This window comes from Mastomys coucha, unplaced genomic scaffold, assembly GCF_008632895.1.
Source record: "Mastomys coucha isolate ucsf_1 unplaced genomic scaffold, UCSF_Mcou_1 pScaffold17, whole genome shotgun sequence".
Classification (NCBI taxonomy): Eukaryota; Metazoa; Chordata; class Mammalia; order Rodentia; family Muridae; genus Mastomys; species Mastomys coucha.
In genome coordinates, this window is record NW_022196899.1 from 5,516,700 (window position 1) to 5,543,697 (window position 26,998).

At 43.6% G+C, this 26,998-nt stretch overlaps 1 protein-coding gene across 2 annotated transcripts in view; it reads right to left on the reverse strand.

The window, feature by feature from the left end:
- Pag1 (phosphoprotein membrane anchor with glycosphingolipid microdomains 1) overlaps positions 1–26,998 on the reverse strand; it is a 149,495-nt gene that overhangs the window by 99,025 nt on the left and 23,472 nt on the right. For both annotated transcript variants that reach the window (XM_031376333.1, XM_031376334.1), the window contains exon 2: positions 1,573–1,632. The gene's annotated coding sequence lies outside the window, so the exon portion shown is untranslated. The remainder of the gene's footprint in view (positions 1–1,572; positions 1,633–26,998) is intronic.

The following is a 26,998-nucleotide window of genomic DNA, read 5'->3' on the forward strand; positions in this document are numbered from 1 at the left end:
CCTAGAGATGCATCTGATACCTATTGCAGAATGCGTGGTTCCCCATCAAAGCCGAATGATCCCTGCAGAACGTCCTGCACTTTAGGACAGCACTAAATGTGTGAGGCGAGTTACTCTGGAGGAAACAGTGCTGTAGAGAAAGTATTTCATCCCTGAATCGAGATTCTTGTCAAATGTTGGGAGATCAGAGGAAGGCATTTATGGAGCGCACATAATCAAAGCTGATAAGCACATATTCTTTAGCCTCAGTTAACAGGAGGAGGAGGAGGAAGAGGAGGAGGAGGAGGAGGAGGAGGAGGAGGAGGGAGGATTCTGCACTTGCACTGCAAATGACTCAGGACTCAAACAACAATGACCCAGCTCTCCTAACAGCAAAACTTAACTCTTGATTTCTCAACAAGCATAAGAAAAGATTTAATTGAAAGACAATGGTTTATTTTTTACCAAGTTGTGAGGGATTGGGAACATGCAGGCCAGATGGCCCCTTTCCTCTGTAAGCAGAGAGGCACAGGATAATGGTCTGTAATGGGATCAGGTCAGGGGGGAGGCCCGGACACTTGAGAGGTTAATCTTTTAAATGGGGTGGGAATGACACTTCAAGGTCCAGGGTTCATTTTAAAAAGTGATAATCTTATAGTAATCCAATTGCTAAAATCAAATATAAAATGTCTTTGTGTTGACTTGTCATTTGTTTAGGCTCAAGGATTTCACTCTGGATTTGATTCCGTTAACATGCCAGTTCAAGCCCAGATCACTCAGGGATTTCTGATGTAACTGATATCAGTACTGATCATGGTCACAGTAAACATGGCCTCCTGGTCCCAATGATGGTAATGGTGGGGAGAGCTGTGTGTACTGGTCATCCTTCATGGAGATCGAGAGCCTGTCCAGTTAGTATCTCCATCTCAGGACGAGGAAAGAGACTGAAATGGGGTAACAATGGCCCTGGATAGAGGTCTTGAGAAGCAGAGTGAAGACTGAAGTCCCATGGTGTAGGAACTGTGCCTATTGGTGTCTTAGTCTCTTGTCTTTGGATAGGAAATGTCCCATGTGTTAGCAGCCTGGTGGACAGCTGGTGGACAGCTTTTGAGAGGCGATTGAATTATTAGGGCTGAATTCCATCAATGGATTCAGCAGTGATGAGGTCAGCCTGAGCGGAGGCGAGGCTCAGAGGGAGTGGCTGCTGGCCATGCCTCTAAAGGCCGCATCTTGTCCTTACACACTTCCTCCCTGGCTCTCTGTTTCCTGACTGCTAAGAGAGAGCAGCTTGGCTCACCGTGCCCTTCAATCTGCCTCACTATGGGTCCGAAAGGGACCCCAACTGTGACCCCAAACAGACCTCTCCTGCCATTTCTATCAGGTTTTGTCAGAGCAACATAAAACAGATGAGTTGCAGCTGCCCCTGTGGCCCAGCGGTCATGGTGTGACATCTAAGGTAGAATTCGCTCACACCTGGCTGGAGCTGCACATCTATCTGCACATGCAGGGAGACTAGATACAGAGTTACGTTAGAAGCAAGCTTGAAGGATCATTAGAGACGATGACTCTGATGAATAAATACCCTGAACTCACCAATTCCCAGCTCTGAAGTTGTGTTCCACCGTTGAAATCAGAGAAGGACTCAGTGTTATCCTAGAAAGGAACAAGAGGAAAATATTTTTAAATTTCTTATTGGACTAAAACGAAAAGATAAGAATAAAAAAGTTACTACCTTCTCCTTTACGTATTAAAAATTATGCGGTAAAGGAGGGAACTGAGTAGTCAACTTTAAACTGTAGCATTTTAGAACTACATAGAAAGCAGTCCTGAAGACAAAAGTTGGAATGTGCTCTTAAAGCACTCATAGTTGATGGACTTGTGGCTATGAGTGCTTGCTCTTGCTGAGGACCCGAGTTTAGTTCTGACCTTGGACACGGGTGCCAGTGAATCATGACCATCCTTAACTTCAGTGCCAGGCTATCAGATGCCCTCTTATGACCTTCCTGAGCACCAGTCCTGCCTGAGGTACACATATATCCATGCAGGCAAAACACTCATACGTATAACACAAACCAATCTAAACAAACAAACAAACAGTCTTATATAGTGTTCTCTATATAAGATAAATGGACACATGTATACAATGCGCATATCCATGTAAGCAAATAGAAATGATGGCGCAAATGTATGTTATTTAGCTATGTTTCTGCCATATGTAAGTCATTGCTTCCTTCTCTTCCCAATCCAGATTCCTACAGTAGGCATGTGTTATATACATACATTTGTATTTACATACATGTGTTATATACATACATTTGTATTTACATACATGTGTTATATACCATATACATAACCACAGATCTGCTAGATGGGCAGTGTACCACAGATTTAAATAAAACAGCTATATACTGAAAGAAATGGAGAGAGAGAGGAAGACAGGGGAGGAGAGAGGGAGATAGGGAGAGAGAGAGAGAGAGAGGGAGGGAGAAAGGGACTTAGGGAGAGACAGAGAGGGAGGGAGAGAGGGAGTTAGGGAGAGGGAGTTAGGAAGAGAGGGAGTTAGGGAGACGCAGAGAGGGAGGGAGAAGAGGGAGTTAGGGAGAGAGGGAGTTAGGGAGAGGGAGTTAGGAAGAGAGGGAGTTAGGGAGAGGAAGAGAGGGAAGGAGAAGAGGGAGTTAGGGAGAGAGGGAGGGAGAGAGGGAGTTAGGGAGAGGCAGAGAGGGAGGGAGAGAGAGGGAGTTAGGGAGAGAGGGAGGTAGGGAGAGGCAGAGAGGAAAGGAGAGGCAGAGAAGGAGGGAGAACATGAAATGAAAGGGTGAAGAGCCATGTGCTAATTGCTAGCATGAATCTAGCCAAGCTATTTATTCCTTCAACTTGAAATACATTGTAATTTAATACAGTGCCTTGCGTTTTTTTCAACAGTAAGATTTTATCACCTATAAAGATCCTACCCTGCAAGAGGTGTGACTAAAATTTGAGAAATGTAATCTCAAATTTAAGTTTGCTTTTGTAGGATGGTTCTTAGGCAGCCTTCTTAAGTTTGTGTCATGGACAGGAGACTCTCGGAAAGTGGGGAGAAGTAAGAGCTGGTGGAGACTGCTTGGAGGATGAATCCTGAGGTAAAAAGTGACTCTTTTATGCTTTCAATTTGTTTCTGTTTTGGTGAAGTTTAAAAAGGGAAGGACGAAATTGTTCCTTAGAAAGAAATGATAAAGAAAGCACTGTCAGAGAGTGGGCAAAGAGCTGCCCAGGTGACACCCTGCCCAGGTGAGACTCTGCCCAGGTGACACCCTGTCCAGGTGAGACCCTGCCCAGGTGAGACCCTGCCCAGGTGAGACCCTGCCCAGGTGAGACCCTGCCCAGGTGAGACCCTGCCCAGGTGAGACTGTGGGGATTAGTAAGGTCAGAGCTTGCTACCACATCCTAGTTTAAGCTCTGGCCATGTGATCTAGAGCCTTTGGCTGTGTATTCCAAGAGGTAGTAGAAGGTCAGAGACAGTTGCTCAGCAGGAGAGGCAGAAGGTAGCAGTCATGTCTGCAGGTCTCGGCTTTCAGGCTGTCAGCAATGCGAGGCCATGGGAGCTCCTCTCAGCCATCTGCTGGGGAAACTCCCAACCCAGAACTACTCAGGTCACACCTCAGTGACACTGTGGCTTCTGGAAGGTTTCCACATCAACCAGAAACCCATCTTTTTAACAGGAGAGGGAATTGCAAGCTCTGAAGACAGCATCAGAAACAAGAACTGGGGAGTGATGCCTGTGGAGAGTGGAGATGACCCAGGGAGCCCTGCCTGCTGACTTAGCACACTGGCTTGGAACAGATCTTCTACCTCAGCCTGCCTCTGCCCCACTCCAGCCTCCCTCAAGCTACTCCATCCACTGCCTCTCACAGATACTGAGTCCGGGAGCTGAAGACACACCATCGAAGACATGACTAGTGACCTAGTCCCAGATGTCCAGGACTCACCAGAGAACAGCACTGAACAGGGATAGTCAATGTCATAAAACGATGGCTATGTGTAGAGTCACAGACTAACCCCAATACAGTAACTGTGAGGGAATTCAATATTCTACTGTCACCAATAAAGGTCATCCAGACCAGAAAGAAACATTGGAGTTAAATGAAGGCGTAAGTGAAAGGATATGAAGAAGACACATACAAGACATTCCACTCAAACACTAAAGAATTCAGTTTTCTCAGCAGCACATACAACTTTTTTCCCAAAGAAGCCATGTTTTAGGACACAAAGCAGTCCTTAACAATTATAGGGATATTGGAATAACATTATACATTGTATCTCACCATGATAGAATAAGGCAAAAATATCCACAGTGAGAAAAGCCACAGAAAACACACAAACTCACAGACAATCAAACAATACACTACTGGATAATGAATGGCTCACTGAAGAAATAAAAAAGGAAATAAAAAGACCCCTCTAAAATAGAAAACCGTCTAAAATATAGATGAACCCCAAACTCATGGGACACAATGGAGGCAGCTGTGAGCGAGTGTCCAGCACTCACTCCAGCGCTCACTTCCTACAGCAGACGATTTAAGAGGGCTCAGAGAAGCATCTGAATGAGGTACCCCAGGGTCCTGGGAAAACAAGAATTACCCAATGCAGGAGATGGGAAGAAATAATTAAGATCCGGGTAGACATTAGTGAAATACAAGCAAACAAACAACAAAACAATACGAGGAACCAATGAAATGAAAAGGTAGTCCTTTAAACAGACGAACAGGTTTGACAGTCAACTCAACTAAAAGAGACTATCCACAGGCAAGAAAACCAGAAATGAAAGGGAGACACTACTACACACAACAATGAAACCCAGAAACCAGAAGGATGTACTATAAAAACCTGGCTTACATGAAATTGGAAATGGAATTTTTACATACATATGGTTTACCTAGATTAAACCCAAGATGAAGTAATTTGAAGAGATCTATAGTCAACAGTAAGACTGAAGCAGTGATATGAAGACTCCTAACTAAAAAATAGCCCAGGACTCTATGTAGTCACAGTGGGACTGTATCAAAACTTCACAGAAGCCGGGCGGTGGTGGCGCGCGCCTTTAATCCCAGCACTTGGGAGGCAGAGGCAGGTGGATTTCTGAGTTCGAGGCTAGCCTGGTCTACAGAGTGAGTTCCAGGACAGCCAAGGCTACACAGAGAAACCCTGTCTCGAAAAAACCAAAAAAAAAAAAAAAAAAAAAAAAAAAAAACTTCACAGAAGAACTGACACCATTACTATTCAAATCATTTCCCAGAACATGCAAGGAAAGAATGTTTCCAATTTCTTTTTGGAAGTCAGTATTAACCTGATACTAAAACTCAGACAATAACAACAACAACAAAAAAGAAAATTTCAGGCCTATCTCCCTGATAAACACAGGCACAAAAATTTCCAATAAAACACTGGCAAATACCAAAAAGATCATTCATCGTGATCCAATGGGCTCCACTACAGGAAGACAGAGGCGCCTGCACATACACATATCAATAAATGTAACCCAGCAGGCAATGCTGGCGCACGCTTTCAATCCCAGCACTTTGGAGGCAGAGGCATGCAGATTTCCGAGTTCCACCTGTCAAAAAGCCAACATTATCAGAGTGATGTTGTTATGCACTGTGTAAAGACTGTCTCAGTATTACACAAATGCTGGTTTCTGAACCTGTGGAGACCATCTCGGTATTACACAAATGCTGGCTTCTGAACCTGTGGAGATTTGATCACAGGTAGGACCTCGCATGTCTCAGTGTTTTGCAAACATTCCCTCCCTCACCTCCTGCTGGCCAATAGCGAAGCAGGAAAGACAGGAAGGCAGGCCCTTCAGGCAGAGATAGGAACTCTGGGGGAGATCTCACATGGGGAGATGCAGTGGAACATGAAGGGGAGAAGCAGACCGGGAAGGAAAGAGAGGTAACCAATCAGCCATGTGGCAAAACTTAGATAGGTATAAATGGGATAATTGGGTTATAAGCTAGTCAGGAACAAATCCAGGCTTAAGGCCTAGGCATTTATAAATAAATGTAAGCCTGTGTGTCATTATTTGCAAGCTGGCGCCCCCAGAAGGTCCCAACATCATGCTAAATGGGGAAGAACTTAAAGCATTGCCGCTAAGACTACTCTCCATTCTCTCCACTTCTGGTCAACAGACTTCTTGAAGTCTCCCTCGCAGCAATAAGACAAGAGAAGGAAATACTACCCTGTAAACGGGAAAAGAGGTAAGTCAATGTATCCTTGATACAGTGTGCAGATGATATGGACCTACGCATAAGAGACTTTAAAGATTCCACCAGAAAAACTATTAAAGAAACTGAAAGATGGTTCCAGAAAGATGGTAGTATAAAAATTAATGTATAATAACCAGAAGTCTTTTTATATACCAATAGCAAAAATATTGAAAAAGAAATTAAGAAAACAATTCTATTCACAATAGCTACTTTGAAATCAATGTAAGCAAGGTAAGAAAGACTTCCAGAATGATAATGTTGACACAGAAGAAACGAGGAAAACTCTAGAAGATGGAAAGACCTTACACACCACTGAATCAGAAGAAAAACTACCGTGAAACAGTCTATTAATTTCAATGAAACCTCAATAAAAATTGTAGGAACGTTCTTCACAGAGATATACAAAGTTCAAATTTATATGGAAGCACAAAAGTCCAATGCTAGCTAAAACAATTCTGAACAAAAAGAATACTGCAGGAGCTAGTACACTTAATTCAACTAATACTACAGAACCACAATAAGAAAGATAGAACAGTTCTGGCACAAAGCAGACACAGGTCATGGAAAAGAATAGAGGACCCACATACAAGTCCTCATAATTACAGTCACCTAAGTTTAGACAACGATGCCAAAAATATGCATCTGAGAAAAGTTAGTGTCTTCCACAAATGGTGCTGGAAAACCTGGACATCAGCATGTTGTAAAAAAACAAAAACAAAAACAAAACAAACAAACAAAAAACTGGATCCCTGTGTTCCATTTTACACAAAACTCAATTACAAATAGATCAAGGGCCTCAGTGTAAGCCAGGGCAGCTCCGAATGGGCTTCAACACTGAGGCACAGGGGAGAGTTTCCTAAACAGCGCTCTATAGGCAGAGGAATTTACACCAGCTCTTGACAAGGGGATCTCATGAAGCTGATGCTTCTGTATAGCAAAGGAAATGAATGAATGAAGAGGCACCCCGCAGGGTGGGAGAGATACTGTCCAGCTCTGTATCTGATACAGGATTAGTAACTGGAATACATAAGGAATCTAAATAACCAAACTCCAAAATACAAATGACCCAAATTTAAAAACAGACTATTGGGCTAAACAAAGAGTTCTCAAAAGAAGAAACAGAAATGGCCAGGAAACATAAAAAGTTCCGTACTCACAGCCACCAGGGAATATACAGTACAACTGCTTTAAGATCTCCTGCCAGCCCGTCAGGACAGCCATCATACAGGACATCAAGGAGGACATTGCTAGCATGGGTGTGACAGACCCTTTGCACACTGCTGACCGGAGTGCAAACCAGTACAGCCACGCTGGAAATCAGTCTGGAAGTTCCTCAAAACCTGGAAATAGAACTACCACATGGCCCACTCATGCCATTCCTGGGCATAAGGCTTTATATCCTAATACAGAGACATGCATAGTCACGGTTACTAACGCTCTGGCCGCAATAGCTAGGAAAGGGAATCAGCCTACATGGCCGTCAGTGACGAACGGACGATGACCCCGTGGACCATAGAAGCAGAATCCACATCAGCTGTAAAGAATACAAGATCATGAAAACTTCAGGTAAATAGATGAAACTGGAAAAAATTACTCTAAGTAAGATAACAGAGGCCCAGAAACCCAATCACTATACGTTCTTTCTCATCTGTGGATTCTTCCATTGACCTTTTGGTTTGGAGTGCCTCCAGGAACCAGGAAAACAGAAAGGGGGGGCAGTGGGGAAAGCGTTGCCTTATGGGAAGCACGAGGCAGGAGGCAGGAGGCAGGAGGCAGGGGGCGTTGGGTGATGGGGATGGAGGTAGGGTGTTGGCATATAGGTAACTGAATATACAGAGAATACTGGGGATGGTCTCATCAGGTGGGCAATGGGGAAGCTAAGGGGATGACAGGGTAGGACGACAGTCAAAGGAAGTGGGTATGAGAAAGCTACATGAAAATCTGTTACCTTGTAACCCAACTAAAACCACAGGGGAGAGTTTGGATTTCCTTCTGCTCAGCTGGCTGGCTAGCAGTTCCCTAGGATTCCCGCTCCCCCCCCACCCCCCCCCACCCCCGTCTCTGCCTTCCACGCTGGGCTTACACATGTGCACAGCTGAGTAAAGCCTTGATATGAACCTGGGGATCTGACATCACGTTCTCAGGCTTGCACGGCAGGCACCTTACCTACAGAGCCGTCTCCCTAGCACCTAAACTGTTCCTCAAAGGAGATAAATAATGTAGAAACGACGACCTTATAAAACACGTGCACTGAGCTAGAGTCTAAGTGTGTTGATAAGGGCTGGCCGTGCTTGGTAGCTAAAGGTCTTATTACACTGTATTGTAAGCTCACCCCATTCCCATCCATAGCCTGCCCCACTGTTCTCAATACTCCCTTTAGTTTAGAGCCCAGTGAAGGAGTAATCCATACACATTGCTGTAAAAATCTTTGCTCAAACAGGACTTTTCAATCTATGTCCTGCTGGCAATAAGGATGGATAGGTTTTTGTTTTGAGGGGACTAATAACTTTTACCCCAGTATGTGATAATATGTGACAATCCAAAACATTTCCCAGGCTTTGACAAGTGTCCCACATGAGACAAAGTCTACCCTAAGTTGAGAACCGTAAGTTCCAAATGAGTACATACATACTCGTTACTTCTGCCCTAATGTCTGTCTTACAGAGAAAGACTATGTGTGAGTGGGACCCTCTGAGAGGGCACAGATAGAGATAGATAGATAGATAGAGAGAGAGCTGTGTGCACTGAGCCCTGACATCAGCTGTGAGGTCAGTGGTCTTACTGCAGCATCTTACTTAGTAACATGGTCTTAGTGCAACATCTTATGCATCCTGCTGGAGGAAAGCTTGCTTAATACTTTGAGAGGTAATGAGTTAGTACATGGTAAGGACATGCAAATGACATGGTAATGAAATACAACACTTTGGAGTACACTAAAAGTACATATGGCTACAACTTCTTTTTTTTTTTTTGGTTTTTCGAGACAGGGTTTCTCTGTGCAGCCCTGGCTGTCCTGGAACTCACTCTGTAGACCAGGCTGGCCTCAAACTCAGAAATCCACCTGCCTCTGCCTCTCAAGTGCTGGGATTAAAGGCAAGCACCACCACCGCCCAGTTGGCTACAACGTCTATGAACACCAGTCTCCTTCACCGCTAGTGGACTAAATGCCTAACTTTTTTTTTTGTTTTCTTAAAAGCAAGTGGCAGAATGGATTCTTAATGGAAGGTCTTGCATTTTTGTGACTTGGGTCACTGCCATCTTAGAGACAGACAGTTGCTCTCTTGCTGGGAGGACCACAGGAGTCAGAGGCCAGGCCAGAATCATTAAAGGCTGACTGCTTGTATCTCTGTGGTGTGTCCCACGAGAAGAGCGATGAGGTTGACGAAGCCCTCATGTCTGCCAGCAACCTTCCTGAGCGCCTTTACCGAGACAAGGGACAGAAACTTTTGAACGGAGTTTAATTTTGGTCACTGTGTCAGTCCTGATCTTCAAAGGGCCTGCCAGGCTCTACAGTTTTTACTAAACAGCAGTTTTAGACTCAAACAAGCGCCAACACTGTGGCCTTCCTTAGCCCTAAGCTGTTAAAAAAGGTCAGCTAATCCCATCTCAATAACTCTGCAAATATTTAAAATATCTCCATAGACCTGTCACTGTGGCACCTGGAGTCTTGACAGTGATTCAAACAGACTAGTTTGCCTGACCTCCTGTAGCTTAGTGGTAGAGAAGGGGTTGAACTCTATCCACCTGGCAGGCTAGCTGGGACAGTCACTGAAGGGGATGGATGTGACAATAGGTGTGGGAGTCAGGGAAAGACTTTACTGACAGATGCTGGCTGAGAGGCTAGGACACAACGGGGGAGGCAAAGGAAGGACTTAAGGTCTGAAGACCTAGACATCTACCAGAAACAACTCACTCACGGGAGGAAGCTTTCATTCGATTCACGGTTTCATAGGGATCGCGGCTCATCACGGTGGGGAAGGCAAGGTGTTGGTTTCTTTTCTTTTCTTTTTTTTTTTTTTTGGTAGGACATGAGGTAGAGCAGCTTTTACCACGGATGGATCAAAGGAAAGCAGAGAGCTGAATGAACTGTGGCCAGAGCCTGGCTAAAGCCCCCAAGGGCCTGTCTCTAATGCTCTGTCCCAGCCAGCCTCCACCCCTTAAACACTCCGCAGTTTCCCAGGTGAACAAGCTCTCCAGACCTGAGTCTCTGGGGACTTAGATTCAACCTGTGATGTTACACAGGAGAGTGGAGGCGCGAACGGAGCAGCAGACACGAGAACTGCTTGCATGGCCATGTAAGCTCTCTCAGCCAGCCCTAGCCACAGCAGAAGCGAGGTGATGGAATCCAGAAAGGGTAGTCTTGGAGGGCTGGAGCTCTACCAGGCAAGTTTAAAGAAGAAAGGGAAAAAGTCTAATTAAAGACTTTCTTTGGCTGGACACAAGAGTGATTCCAATGAGACACCAGGAGATCTAGTTCAGCAAGCAGGGAGGAACGATCGGGGGAACAGAGAAGGAACAGCAGGTGAGTATGGTGGGAGGAACAGAGGTAGGTAGGATGGGAGTGGGGAAGGGAGAGGAGTTTGGGGAGAAAATGGGTTAGACACTTCCTACTCAAAATACAGTCTTTGAACCCGGCAGCTTCAGCAATACCTAGGGGCTTTTTAGAAACGCAGGTCTCAGACCTATAGGATCTGCATTTTAATACTGTCACAGATGATTCAAGGGCACAATAAACCTGGGAAAGAACTAACTGCCCTAATTACTGTCACATTCAACCTAAGGTGGATGAATAGAAACAGTAACACCCTGTCCCGATGGGGTGTGAGCAGGCTTCGGTGACGGCCCTCCCAAGGCCTGCCTTGGACTTGGCCCCTATGGTTCGTTTGAGTTTTTAAAAGTCTGCCTCCCACCCTCAGCCTGCGGCCTTCATGTCCTTATAACACGGGTGGTAGGCCTCAGCACCGCTCCACCCTGGCTTCTTCTCCATGGCTGAAAGCAGAGGGCATCCTTTTCTTCCCGGGACCACAGTCCACACCCACCGTATCCTCCTGACCTACCTATGAGGGGTGAGCTGGACGTGCGGCATCCTCAGTCGCGTCTGCACACTCTGTATGCTCAGAGAGACAGTCAGGGGTACCGGGGCGCAAAGTAGATGGGATTGTCATTTATGGCTTTTTAAAGATTTAGCTTTCCAGCTCAGTCATCCTTTATGGTTTCGTGTCTTCCTTAATATGAGTAGGCTATCTTCATACTTTATTGTTAGTTATACGTATAGCTAACAGGGAAACAACGGCTGCGGGTGACAATCCAGAGTGAACGAGTCTGAGCCTAATTAATGGAGGCTTTGTCTTCACAACAGTTTTATTCCTAATAAGCAGTGTGACATTTTATTAACCCAGACACAACCTCCCGCACAAAGACCTGCATACAAAGCAAGAGGAAAAAACACAAATGTGGAGTCTCTCCTTTCATTTTTTTCCCCCTGAGGCACAATTTCAGGGGCTGTCACCTAAGCAGGTTTCTTATGGTTGCCAACGGTGATCAGGTTTTCAGACACCATGCTACATAACTCCACCCATCGGCACATGCGTACTGCGAGGGAGCCACGCCACCCTCATCCTGCAGGTGAGATAGCTACAGTCTGAAGGGTGAGCTGATGCAGCCTCGTCAGAAGGTAGGGCCAAGTCAAACCAGTGTATCGGATTTCACCGCGACTCCTCCCACAGATGCACGTCTGTACGCTGAGGGCGTGGTATATACTGTTTTCTCTGTATAGCTGCATTCCTATCGATGTGCACATGATCATTGTTAAATGTCACATGTGCTCACATGACTCAGAGGAGGTTAAATGAAGGGTTTCTAAATTTCACTATTAGTATTTAGTTGGGAAACCCTCGAGTGGATAGGCCAGACCTATGATAATTTAGTTCTGGCTGAGTTAGAATCAATCAGCTCCCCGAGTCATCCTAGCATCTCTCTACTAACCAGGGATACAGTTCTAATCAACTGGCTTATTGTCATGGGTACCAGATGTTGCCTCCAGTTGTGTGGATGACCTTCAGGAGTAGACCAGCTCTGCCTTCAGGAGTCAAGGCTGCCGACTGCTGTTCCTTTGATCCCATCCTCCACCAAAGAGGTTATCCCCAGGCTGGGTCAGCAGACATGTGTGTACAGAAGAAAGAGCACCAAGCCCAGCCTTCCTCTGATGGAATGACCAAGAGGGTTTGGACTCACCGGCTTCCTCCTTGGTATTGCTCACGACCCTATGATTCAGAGATAATGATGTCCAGTTCTTCTCACACTCATTCACAAGGGTGATGGATGGGTCAAATCCCTGGATAGGAAGCCCTGAGAGTCATTTAATGAAGGATTTGTGAGGACACACTTGGGGTTGCGACACCAAGTTAAGCTGAGGCACCTGCACAGTCAGTCACAGGGTTAGGATTTGGGGCTGGTGGAATATTTCTTTTGAAGTCAGTGAGGCCAGAGTCAATCAATCTTCAGCAAGAGCAGTTTAGCAACTGACCTTTCCACTCCCAGCTCTCACCGGGAAGAGAGAAACAGAAATCTTGTTTTTATGTCAAAAATATAGAGCAATCTTTTTAGTTTCCCAGAGATGAAAAGGAAAAAAAAAGATGTATGAATACAAATATTCTAAGGCCCATCTAAATATATACCTATTTTATTTGAATGTACCCAATGTCTGAATGGGCATATATCACATATATAACTTAGTATTTATTACTGTCTTTATACATCCTATACATTCTGTCTTCTGCTGTCAAGTCTGGTAAGCTGGACCAAATCTATCAGTGTTTTGTGGCGTGCATGTGAAATTGTTATGCATAATTACACATTAAAGAGTGTCTGATAGAGATAATTATGAAGAGTGAGCATTGTTGATTCCAGGGGAGGCACAGTTGGTGAAACCCCTAAATCTTTCCTGCGGTGTCATAGAACCATCTAGTTAACGGACACTTGTGCACAGGGATCAACAGAACTAACTAAATGTTGAGAGGTCTGTGGACCAGCAGTATCAACATTGCTCAGGACCCCTCTACAGGAAAACAAAAACGCAGGCCACAGGCCACACCTACTGAGTCGGGATCTGCAGTTTTACAGGACACCCACGCCACTCCTACGCATGCTAGCCTAGGAAGCATAGATTCAAGGCCTGTCCAGTTCAACTGCTTTGTTTTACGAGTGAGGAGGCTTCAGGCCCAGACAGGCTGTGGAACTAGTAACCTACCCTTTCGTAGGACTCCAACATCTAGATTCCAGTGTTGCAAAACCTTGGGTTCACTCTGCAATGCTTTCCCTCACATGACCCTACTATGGGACGCTGGGATTTAAAATGCGAATACGCAACACTCTGTGCCATACAGAGAAGCATGTCAGCCTGCTGGCGTTTGCTTGTCATGGGGGGGTCTGTATTCTTCCTCTAACGATTTAAGTATGTGTATGTACATCTGCATGGAGGTTTCTGTCCACACGAGTGCTGGAGCCTATGGAATTCAGATGAGGGCATGGCATTTCCTGGAGCAGTAGTTACAGGTGGTTGTACAGGTGCCTGACCTGGATGCTGGGACTTGAACTCAGGCTCTCTGCAAGGACAGTGCATGTTCTTAACAACTGAGTCATCTCTGTACCTGACATCTGTATTCTTTCAATGCCCTACATACGTTCCCAAGATGCTGGGATGGAAATGGAGATGAGCATTGCTCAGGGGTAGGCTTGCTCACCACATGCTGCTTTTGGGGAATGAGGACACGGATAGCACGTGAGCTGAGAATTTCCATATTTCTCTAGATTGCTGGTCCGGTGATGTAGCCCTGACCACTGTTCTTCTCTGACCCCATTCATTAAAGTCATAGCTTATATATGGCTTTGCCTTGGCATTCTAGAGTCCCACCAAACTGTCAAAGCCACAAGGATGCGCACTGCAGATAAGCTTAGTATCACTTACAACCCCAGAACCCCGTCAGAGTAGCCACCGATCTGTGAGCTTTCTGAGGCATCTTCTAGAGCAGCCCCTCCCCTACCCTGCCAGTGCAGTTATTATAGATTTCCTAAAACAGACGTGGAACATTAATTTCTAAGCAGGAGAATTTGATTACGGTTATTTCCCCCTAGATTTCATCTGTGAAAGTAGCCAGAATGTAAGGGATATTCAATAATATTCAGATTACATCAATGTTGAGCCACTAATACTTTTAAGAGGCTGAAAGGGACAGGCAGGCTCTTCACTCTGTCTGTCTGGCAGACATCAGTCTTCACTCACATGTAAATAGTAACTGGTCCCCTCCCATCATATGGTACCTTTTCTGGAAAAACACATTAATTTTTCCAGGTGTGAAAAGACTGTATTTTTGTCTGTAACTAACATTTCATCTACCAGTTTAGGAATCAGAAAAGCACACAGTGAATACAAGGATACCGTGTTGAAGGAGGCAGGCTCAAAAACACGAGCGTGTTCGATCAATAACTCGGGATGTAGGAAGAATATTAAAATGTTGCTGAAAGTAAAACACCAAGAATTGGTGCAAGGGGATTGATTGATCCATGAATTGATCCATGTTCTAGGGCTTCCTAAATAAACCGCTGCTCCCCGAAAAGGGGTGTGGAGTCCCCAGCTCACCTGACTCCCTTGTAAATTAGAGCTCTGGTCTAGGATGCTACCAACCTGTCACCTCCCCCGGACTTGATCGTTACGATTCCCCACCCACCCAGTTCAAACCAATCTTTCTGCTCTCCTCAGTCAGCATGCTGAGTGTGTATGCTGGTCCTTCCTCACATCCTGAAACTCACTCAGCAGCGCTCTGGGAGAGGAAGCCCAGCTCCCTGAGATAGGACCCCAGCCTCTCACACCTGGGAATCAACGCTCTGGGGCCTGCTGACCCACAACCATCAAACTCATGTAAAAGGAAGTAGATCAATGAAGACCCAGAGCACTCGTATAGGTCCACTGGCAAAAGTGGCTCTTAACACTCAAAATTAAAAATATGGAAGGTTTCTGCTGGCTTATGGCTATCAAGTTTTTTTTGGGGGGGTATATATCATTTAGTTGTATGGGTTTTTTTTTGGGTATACATCATTTATTTGAGTATACATCACTTAGTTGTATGTTTTTTGGTATACATTATTTAGTTGTATATTTTTTCATGCACTTGTTTATTCAGGCAAAGTAAATTTAGCCTGTTTAAAGTCAAATTCAAAATTTTAAAATCTATTATTAATGATACTTTAAAAACAAGTATCTGAAAAGAATTGATGCTAAGCCAGGAGTTGTGTGCAATCCAAGCACTGAAGAGACTGCTGGAGCCTGGGCTACAGTTTAAAGCCAGCCTAAGTAAGATAAGAATGTCTCCAAACAACAGTGACCAAAACCCCAAACAACAACAACAGTATTCTCCAAACAAAACCAACAAAAGCCCAAGTTCAGTCAATTAACTCCCTGGATGTAGAAGACTTTCCTTCGCTGGGCCTTAGCAATGGGCAAATAAAAGCTTAGGTCTCCTTCCTGACCAAAAGTATTCTCTGCCACAAATTGTTGTGTCTGAAACACACAGAGCTATCTGGGTTTAGCACACGGGCTAAGTCAGAACAAATATCTAAAGGCAGAAACGGGTGTTCTAATGAGACATCAGGAAAAACTCACGATGACAAAGTCCCAAGTCCAAGCGTGGCTCTGACGGTCAAGGGTAAGCCTCTGCCATTCTTGTGCCATGTGGTTGCCTTCTACAGCAGCAAGCACTGTGGCTGGCATGCATCAGGCACTATTGCATGTCTCTGACAACGTCAGGGTCCTATGGAGACGGCGAGACTCCCATCACAGAGGAGAAAACCGAAGCAGCGAGAGGTCGGAGCTAAGTGTGGGGACAGTGAGAGACAGAAGACACTTTCAACGGTTCAGTTCTAGATTCCACACTCAGACCCTCACCCCTGCTTCCATTTCGCAACCTTTCACCTACTCCTTCTTACTCTTTCTTACAGATGCTGGGGCTCTGTCCCGAGCAGCATAAAGCTCCTAAGAAGAGCTAAGTAACGTCACTGGAACCTCTCTGTCCGACAGCAATCACACATACTAGTGGTCAGGTGACCGAGCCTGGATCTCAAGGAGCCCTTCCATTCTTCTATCTCTTTCTTTCTCTTTCTACTTTTCCTTATGCAAATTCCTTTTCTTTACTAAATATTCCTTTCTTTTCATAATAATAGGGGAGCAGCTCCCCATTACCATAAATTATACAGCGGACTTTGCCACATTTGGGGAGGTCAGCATATTCAGAGTGCTAAGAATCAGCCTCACCTTGGAAAGCCACCTTTATAACTATGCTCTTCCTTCTTCCCTCTCTCCCTCCTTCCCTCCCTTCCTCTCTCCCTCCCTCCTCCCTTCCCTCCCTCTCTCCCTCCTCCCCCACCCTTCCCTCCTTCCCTCCCTCCCATCTATGTATTGCAGGTGTCCGGAGAGTCCAGAAGAGCGTGTTAGAACCTCTGGAGCGGGAGACAAGTGTTCTCCTACTAAACTATATCCCTAGCCCTCCGTTCTTACTTTGGATCCATGGGAATGTTATATAAAAGCCAAAGAGAACACGGAAGCCACTTCTCTAGGTAGCCTGGAAGGCTGTTACAGTCACGGACTCTTGGGCCATCCTTCAATCCTGCACTATCTGTGTCCCCTTTCCTTTTAGTTCCACTATATACTCCTCAGTCAGACAAACAGCCAGTCTAACTGTACTACAGTTTGCAATACCACTGCGCTTAGAAAATACTGAGTCACTTGGGAGTTCAATATCAAACATTAATGGCTTTACTTCTGGATGTCTACTTTGCAACAAAATGTGCTAAGTGTGGCCAAGTCTCTCAATGAGCATAGCTTATTAATCACGGCCACCAAAGGTAAATTCCTTCTGTAACATTCTTAGCTTCCATTTCTTTTGTGTTAACCCATTTAGACTGAGTTAATGAAACCCAGGAAAGTCTTTCCAATTTGGGTCCCCTAAGAAGAGAGACCAGCAAGCCTTGGGTGGGTGGCTCTGAGCTGTAGAACTGAAATGGCTAATTAGAAAATCAGATTCTTAGGAATCATTTCCTCTTACATGAACCAAATCATGTAAGACACGAACTAAAATCAACCCACAAGCCTTCTGTTGAAACCCCAGAGAAACCACTAGAAAATCTTTAGCAAGAAATGTTACAGTAATTGTAACAATGAAGAAGACAGCCTCCCAAATGGGGAAGGAGAAAAATGTAGCTGCTGGCTCCTATTTCCATTTAGTGAGTAGCTTCAATGGACAGACTAGTGATTTCAGCCTGTCTGAGGGTGTGGGGTCCCAAGTTTAACAACTATAAATTTGCTAATAATAACCAGTGGAATCTTTAAGTGGTCTAGGACCAGAAGGAGTGGAAGTATTTAAATTGGGAGGATAAAAATGATAGGGAAGACGTAAAAGCTACTAGAAAGAAGTGTGAATAACATGCTTCAGCAAAAAATGAAAGCAATGGAGCTTTTTTGAGACAATACACCAGGCTGGCCTCTAACTCAGAAATCCTCCAAGTGCTGGGATTAAAGGCATGTGCTACCATTGCCCAGCATAGCAATGGAGCTTTTTTTTTTTTTTTTCGAGACAAGGTTTCTCTGTATAGCCCTGTCTATCTTGTAACTCACTCTGTAGACCAGGCTGGCCTCGATCTCAGAAATCCACCTGTCTCTGCCTCTCAAGTGCTGGGATCAAAGGCGCGCGCCACCACCGCCCGGCATAGCAATGGAGCTTTTACTAAAGACTTTAGAGAGGTTTGAAACCCTTGAAGAAGGAATCCTATTTGAGCAGGTGGGCAGGGACACAGAGCATGGTCCTAGAAAGCCTGACAGCTGTCATAATCGTGAACCAGATGCAGATGTGGCCGACACATACCACCCAAGAGTGAAGCACGCCAGGGCTGTCTTTACAGGTCTAGGAGTTGGTCGTGAGGTAAGTACACTTTCCCCTGCTATAGGAAAAGATGTCTCATAATGCGACCAGACACTGATGGTGCCTGCACATGGTAGAGAACAGGGAGGAGCAGTAAGCCCTTCCGTGGAAGAGCAATCCTTAGACATCTACGATTTGGGGAAGCACTCTGGGAGTGAATTTTCTAATTCTTCCTAAGAGAAGTTAGAAATCTGGAGTTTCTATTACACTTTACAGTGCTTAAATATATGCTACCAATATAAGTCAAAAAGTAATTATTTACTAACATTAAATGGGTCAACAAAATATGCTTGGGGACCTGTACACCCCTTTAAATAAAATGTCTATGTCTTTGGCCCATTTCTTCTTTCGCACGGCGCCCTTTGTTGTGTGGTACACGGAATAGAACCCAGAGCGTTAAGCATGAGAGGTGAGTGCTAAGTTACACCTCCAGGCCACACACGTGTGAGCATGGTCTCACAGTATCATTTTCTGCCTTTGTGGCTGGTACTGAGTTTCCCTAGCCCTTTGTTTTACAAACGGGCTTTGCAATTACTCTCTTCCACCCTGTAGCTTGCCTTTTCAGACCCCTCAGAAGGTTTTCTGCAAGGCAGTTTTTACAAACATCTTACTTATCCGTTTTCCCTCTTATGTATTCTTCTGCATAAGTGCTTTTGTGTCAGTCTGAACCTCGGGTGAGTGAGTACCTTGTATGAATCAGCTCCGCGCTTTCTATTTGGTTCCTCTGATGTTCATCCTTTCGATGCCGCTTGTTCTGCTCTCTCACAATTGTTGTAGCTATTCCAATCCTGGTCTTTCTATTACAAATTTTAGGATAATTTTGCCTAGGTCTACAAAAAAAAACTCTTGCTAAGGTTTTGAGAGAAACTGCATTAAGCCGGCACACTAGCTTGGAAGAATCAGCATCTTCACTACGTGGGGTCTTCTCACCACGGCGGTATCCTGCTTCCTCAGTACCCGGAGTCTTCTCACCACGGCGGTATCCTGCTTCATCAGTACCCGGGGTCTTCTCACCACGGTGGCTCCCTGCTTCATCAGTACCCGGGGTCTTCTCACCACGGTGGCTCCCTGCTTCCTCAGTACCCGGGGTCTTCTCACCACGGCGGTATCCTGCTTCCTCAGTGCCCAGGGTCTTCTCACTATAGCAGCATCCTGCTTCCTCAGTACCCGGGGTCTTCTCACCATGGCGGTATCCTGCTTCATCAGCACACGGGGTCCTCTCACCCATGGCAGCTCCCTACTTCATCAGCACCCAAGTTTCAATGCACAAGCTCTTCTGAGATCACACCCAATATTTTTCTCATTTTTTCTGTCTTAATAGTCTCCCCTTATGAATTAACTTTTAAGCACGGTTGTAGGTTTGCAGCAAATTCAATGGAACATAAAGAATTCCTATATATTCATGACTTTCTCCCAATAGTCTCTATCTTATAAAAATCCTACATCACAGGTATTCATTAGCACAATTAAGAAATGCCTGCTGACATATAATTATTGCCTCAAATCACAGCTTACATTAAGGTTCATTTAGCTGGCAGGACTCACATCTGTCATCTAGTGCTGGCCTCTACTGACTGACCCTTCTCCCCCCCCCCCCAAAAGGAGGCTAGCTGCCTTATTCCTGCTGCAACAGGATTTAACTTTGCTGTTTGGTTTTGTTCTTTGCTTTATATTTCATCAAAATGTGGATGTGTGGTAAATATGTTAGAAACTGCTGGATCACTTGCATTCTGATATCAACTCCAGCTAGGGAAGCTGGGTAGGGGTGGGAGAAGGAAGGTGTCATTGAGACTCCCTAGTGTAACTCCACTGAAGTCTGAGGGGAGGGCGTCCTCTGAAGGCCTGGCAGGAGTGAGACCCTGGGTCTCTATTCGGCCTCCATTGATACTTTTCTGGCTTGAAGGAGTCACCCATCATTTCTTGTGTGATGTCTTCCGACTCCAATAGGAGAAGATAAAGGGCCACACTATTGGAAGTGGGCCATCCAGGCCTCTCTATCTCTTTACTTCTATGGAGATGGGAATGCAGGTTTTTATTAGCACCCACCTGAAAGGAATGCTCTGTCTGTGACACCACCCAGTGAGAAAGGCTGGGGAACTGAGGCCTAGCAGGAGGGGCTGTCTACTGCTTCCCATCACTGACTGCTGTCAGGATGGAGCCCCATGTTTCTCTAGAATAGTTCGTTAGCATGTACAACTATTGATTAAGAGTTTTCTTTCAAGGCCATCACATTTCTGCTAATTTAACTGCAGAAAACAGACTTTATATATGTTACTGGTGTTGCTGTGTGCTTGCTTGCTAATTAGTCTGTGTTGGTGTTTTTTCAACGTTTCCTACTCCAAACCTGGGGCATGTGAAGTAGAAGGAAACCCAGGTCACATATGATTGGATTGTGCACAGGGTCCACAGGGGGTTTGTCTCGATTCCCCATCATCTTTAGATTCTTATGTTTGATTCATACACAATACATTGAGTTTTAGTTGGATTTCGCAGAACAGAGAAAAGTATGTCTATGTCATTTTTCTGGAGGCAGAGAAAATACTTCCCTTTGTATTGAGGCTAAACTTAGAATTGTCGTTAAACAAGGAAATTGTATTTGCTACACTGAAAAAGTTTTATCAAGTAGTAGCAAAAGGTTACATGAAATCAATTTGGAATGGTTATCAAAGACTTGAAGGGTTTTTAAGTAATATGTTTTAAATATTTTTTCAAAGAAAATATTTAGTGATGTTCACTTTCATTTAGAAAGAGGAAAGAGACCTTTGATGTTTGGGTGATATTTCATAATTACTACCAAGAACACATATGTTTGAGTTCTTTTCCTACTTTGGTAAGTATTTGAGAGACTCTTTCTTTTCTGTTTAATAATAAGCAGCTACCTAGTACTTACATCCCATCATATTATCTGAAGGCTTCTCCCCAGTGACCCTACTTGTAGGATGCATTTATGGAGTGGCATTACTAAAGTTCCACTAAGGTCTTTTGTTTTTTTATTAAGTTTTATTGCATTATGATGAGAAAAGATACATGATTTCAATTTATCTGAATTTGTTAACATTTAAAAACATATTTTAAGTAAATAGAATTAAATCAAATTCTTGTTTCCCTTTTGTACCCCAACTCCTCCCAGAGACCGCCCCTTCAATACCTACAATACCTTTTTTGGTCATATTCTTTAAATTTATAAAATATTATAATGATAAAAATGAGTATTATAAAAGTTGTTTGATATGAAACAACAGTCAATTTAACAGTCTTATATAGATGCTTGTCTATAGCAATACTGAAAACACATACATTTTTATCAATATAAATTTTAAATAATTCCAAACATATTAACTGTATATTTTTAAATAATACATCACTCCAGGTGGTGGTGGCACATGCCTTAAATCCCAGCACTTGGGGGGCAGAGGCAGGCAGATTTCTGAGTTCGAGGCCAGCCTGGTCTACAAAATGAGTTCTAGGACAGCCAGGGCTACACAGAGAAACCCTGTCTCGAAACAACAACAACAACAACAAAAATACATCACTACTAGTATTTTTTAAAATGAACATAAATATATAAAGTCTTTTTGTTTGTTTTGTATATAGTAGAGCTTAAAATCTTGGCTGTTATTATGGAACAAGGCCAAAATAACAACAATTTTTAGACACTGAATTTCATTATAATAAGGTTGTACTTCAATGCCCCTCACATCACCAAAGGATTTTACTTCGATTGTAGCTAAGCTGAGAGTTGACAGTTCTGCTGCACCAAGGAATGAATTGTAGGTACGATTTTTGGATACAGACTTCCTGCTATGGTCAAAGCTATTTGACTTGAGTGAGTGACTTTATTCTCAGGCCACAGAGAACAGGTTACATTCATTTAAGAAATGGTGTGTGTATTAAGATGGTCTATCCATAAAGTCATTCACCAACTGTTTCAATGAACAATGGTTCTGCTTGGAGGGTGGCACAGACATTAGGTGAGGGTAAGAATCTGGTTCATTGGCTGTGATGATTTGGAAAAGCATTCCTCTCAGAGAAAGAGTAACTTATAAAGTCCTCTTCTTCACACTTGATACAATAGTTACAAACTTCAAGCAAAGCATTCAGCCTCACACTTTGTTGTTCTCTTACAAGCTACCTCCCAAGTTATTTGTCTATCTTTCTTATAGCTGTATAAATACATTTGAAATATGTAAGCTGTTTTGAAAACCACTGTATAGTGTAAAAACATGAAATAAATAATACTACTAAGAGAGAGGCTGAGATAGGAGAAGCAAGTTTTCAAGACTGTCACATACAAACAAGCAGAAAGTGTATATGGAATGTATAATATTGGACCTATTTCTTCAATTACCAAATTAGAGAGACCATTGGATGACAGTTAACAAATTTCTAATTCCTTATATTTTTTGAATTTCAATCGATTAGGATATGTTGGTAATATTAATTTTCATATTAAGATATTAAGAAAAAGTAATTGTTATTTCATGTTATTTTTGTAGTAAGAGGTGGAATTAGGATTGTGTGGGTTTGTTGAAAGATTATTTTCTTGCTTCTTCTAGGGTGTAGTTTTGCTCCTTATGTTGGTGTTTTCCATCTATTATTCTTTGTAGGGCTGGATTTATGGAAAGATATTGTGTAAATTTTATTTTGTCATGGAATATCTTGTTTTCTCCATCTATGGTAATTGAGAGTTTTGCTGGGTATAGTAGCCTGGGCTGGCAATTGTGTTCTCTTACGGTCTGTATGACATCTGCCCAGGATCTTCTAGCTTTCATAGTCTCTGGTGAGAAATTTGGTGTAATTCTGATAGGCCTGCCTTTATATGTTACTTGACCTTTTTCCTTTACTGCTTTTAAAATTCTTTCTTTGTTTAGTGCATGGTGTTTTGATTATTATGTGACGGGAGGAATTTCTTTTCTGGTCCAGTCTATTTGGAATTCTGTAGGCTTCTTGTATGTTCATGTTTCTTTAGGTTAGGGAAGTTTTCTTCTATAATTTTGATGAAGATATTTACTGGCCCATTACCTTGGGAATCTACACTCTCTTCTATACCTATTATCCTTAGGGTTGGTCTTCTCATTGTGTCCTGGATTTCTCGGATGTTTTGGGTTAGGAGCTTTTTGCATTTTGCATTTCCTTTGACTGTTGTGTCAATGTTTTCTATGGTGTCTTCTACCCTTGAGATTCTTTCTTCTATCTTTTGTATTCTGTTGGCGATGCTTGCATCTATGGCTCCTGATTTCTATCCTAGGTTTTGTATCTCCAGGGTTGTCTCTCTTTCTGATTTCTTTCTTGTTTCTATTTCCATTTTTAGATTCTGAATGGTTTTGCTCATTTCCTTCACCTGTTTGATTGTGTTTTCCTGTAGTTCTTTAAGGGATTTTTGTGTTTCCTCTTTAAGGGCTTCTACCTTCTTCTACAGGAGAAATAAGGGTTCTCCTGTATTTCTTTGAGGGTGCTATTTATGTCTTTCTTAAAGTCCTGTATCATCATCATGATAAGTGATTTTAGATCTGAATCTTGCTTTTGCGGTGTGATGGTGTGTCCAGGACTTGCTATGGTGGGAGAATTGGGTTCTGATGATGCCAAATAACTTTCGTTTGTGTTGCTTATCTTCTTATGCTTGCCCCCCTGCCCTCTGGTTATCTCTAGTGCTACCTGCTTTGGCTAAATATGACTGGAGCCTGTCCTTCCTGTGATTGTGGTTGTGTCAGCATTCCTCAGAGTCAAGCTGTCTCTGTGATCCTGTGATTCTGGGATGCTGTGATCCTGGGCTTGTTAGAGTGCCTGGAAGTGGAGCTTCCTCTGGGTGTTGTGGGACTGGCTGTGGAGTTTGCGCCCAAGGTCTGCTCAGGGCACCTGCCGGCCCAGACAGACTGGAAGCAACCCAAGCAACCCGAGGTCTTCATGTGTATTCTAGCTTACATTACTCAATTCTGCAAGTAAAATGTACGGTGTGGCAAAAGCATTAGATAATAATGAATGGATGTCTCTGTAACAAGCACTCATGTGAGTTCCTGCCAATTAACATAAATGGATTACTCTTAAGAAATTCAGTTAAAGGTAATAGAGTCAAATATAAGATATGCAAATGGCAATGAGCGTAACTGCCATGGAGAAGGCATCGAGAGACATTGTAAGTTCTCTGAGGTAGCTGGATGGCTATGGGGCCTTCTCTTGCAGAAGTTCTGAGGAACTTGGGGCTCTGATTTCATGCTCCACATAGCAATTAAAAGGAAACGGCAGTTCCTTGGGCTAGATACTAAATTCATTACAGCACTGCTTGATGCAGTTATTTTCTCATTGCTGGGGGAACAGAAGGAAACTGCACGGTACAGTACTCAGGGAACTAGAAAGCACGGATTATCAAGCCATTCTGAAGCCTTAGGAGAATTAAGCTTCCTCATCAGCTTGACTCACAGCCAGTCCAAAAGTATCCAAGAAAGAGCACCTAACAGTGAGCGACAAGTAGTGCAGATTAACCAACTGTGTTGAAAACTTGCACCGTGTTCTGTAAGGGACAGCCCATTAGCACAGGAGTCCATTCTGTAGGCTCTCAATATGAGAGTTCAAAACACCACCCGTGTGTGACTGTCCAGCAGCAACTTTAAAACAGTGCGTAACCTGGAAATATGGAGTTAGAAAGAAGAGCAGCAGCAAGAGAGAGTTAGGGATAGGATAGAGTGGCTACGGATATACCTACCCACGTGGAAGGGTAAAAATTAGATGGGAGACATGACTGCTCAGCCATCTTGATCTTTAATCAACCCCTTTTTTCCCCCAACAGGTAAAATACCTGGGGCATAAACCACTCCCCCCAAAATACGTCCGTATGATAGTCCAATCAGCGACTTCCTTGTTACTCTGTGGGGGTGGAGCTTTCGAATGTAACTAGAACCCGGTTGGAGGCGTGGCTAATAGCAGGAGGTGGGCAGAGAGGTGTGGCTATCAGAGGCAGGTCTCAAACCAGAAGGGTTACACCCATGCCCCAGGATACCACTCAAGGAAACACTAGCCCATTCCTGCCCAGACTCTACTGGGTAACTGTCTGTCCCACAGGAGAATATGTGTCCTTTCTGTCAAAAGGACACCAGGGACATCCTGCCAGAACTGAGGTCTGTCCACGGCTCCTATATCCAATTGCCTTGAAACTAAGAGAATAATGCTAAATAAACTGAAGGCCTGTTGGGTCACAGTGAGTCTTCTAGATACACAGCTGAGTTGTTAACACAGTCAAATAGATTGTGCTTCAGAGTCAATGTGTGCAGCTGTTGAATGCTACAGTTTACATTATAGCAGGTGGGGTTTTGTTCGTTTGATTTCTGATGGTAGGCCCCTGTGATCTTTTTCATAAACAATGCTAATTGCTTTAGCAGGCATATCATCTTCTTAACATGGCTGACATATAGTGGCTAATGGCAGAATAATAATAGAAAGCATACTCTAAATCTGAAGTAGAGACAGGAGTCATGTAAAGGAGAAGTCACTCGCTTTGCTCTTTTGAGATAGGACTCCTTTGGTAAAGGAGTTCAGGCCCAATGCTAGTTCTTGCTCTCACTGTCGGAAAAGGAAAAAAATGTGCCCTCGTGTTTAAATGTTCATCTCGGCCACGCGTTCACTTACTATTTAATTTCAGCTGACCCCGGAATCCATATGCACCGCCTGAGTGTCATTAAAAATACTCAGGCAACTGGTTAAGGAAATGTAATTTCTCAATCATACCTCATATCATATACAGTTAAACCTGAAAGAAAATTCCACAAAACTTTGAATAAGCAAGGTGAAAAGTCTCCTTTCACCCCAAGTTCAAGTTTACGATCCTCAATCCTGAGTGGGAAGGACCGTCACACACGGTAGACTCTGCTCAATTGAACTAAAGCTTTGGGTGCTTTAGAAAGCACCAGTCTATACTCTTAAAAAGCAAAGCTTCAGAAAATATGCTTTGTACCCCACCGAGTTACTATAGGAAGGACAACCCCAAGCCAAAAGTCCAAAGTCTAAAATGTTCCCAAATATGGAACTCAATGAATACTAATTTGATGCTTTTTTTTTTCATTTTGAAGCATTTAGAACTTCAGATTTTCAAATCAGGAATGCTTAGCTAGTAAGATCTACGCAGATATTCCAACATCGACAGAACTCCGAACCCTGAAATTATTCTAGTCCTAAGCATTCTAGATAAGGGGTACTCTACTAGTATTCTGTGTTTGTGGGGCAGGGATGGGGGGAGGGCCCTTGTCCCCAATGACGAATTCAAAAAAGCTCATAAGACAAAAGACTTTTGTTTTTGTTTGGGGATGAACAGTAACAGTGCAAGAGTTTCCTTTACACACAAATATCCGCCCACACAGGACAAAAATTAGACAACTTTTATTTAATTTAAGAGAAACAAATAAGCACACACTGCTCTAGCTCACAGCTGGGGAAGTGCGAGCTTCGGTGTGCGATAAGTTGTAACTTTTTATGGGATACATTGGCAAATGAAAACTACGGTAACATCCAGTTGTGATATGGATGATGCACGACGGGATCTCTCCCACACTGTGGGAGGGAGGATAAGTAGGCTTAATCTCACGGAAAACAATTCCCATTTCGTGTCAGAACGGCTGTGTCTATAACTGATGATAAACATTTCTCCTCTCAGGTGTTATCTGAGAACCGTTCCAAGAAACTATGGCCTACAAGCTAAGAGTGATTTTTGCAATTTTCTTTCTTTTTTCTTTTTGTTTTTTTGGGTTTTTTTTTGTGTTTGTTTGTTTTTCAAGACAGGGTTTCTCTGTATAACCCTGGCTGTCCTGGAACTCACTCTGTAGA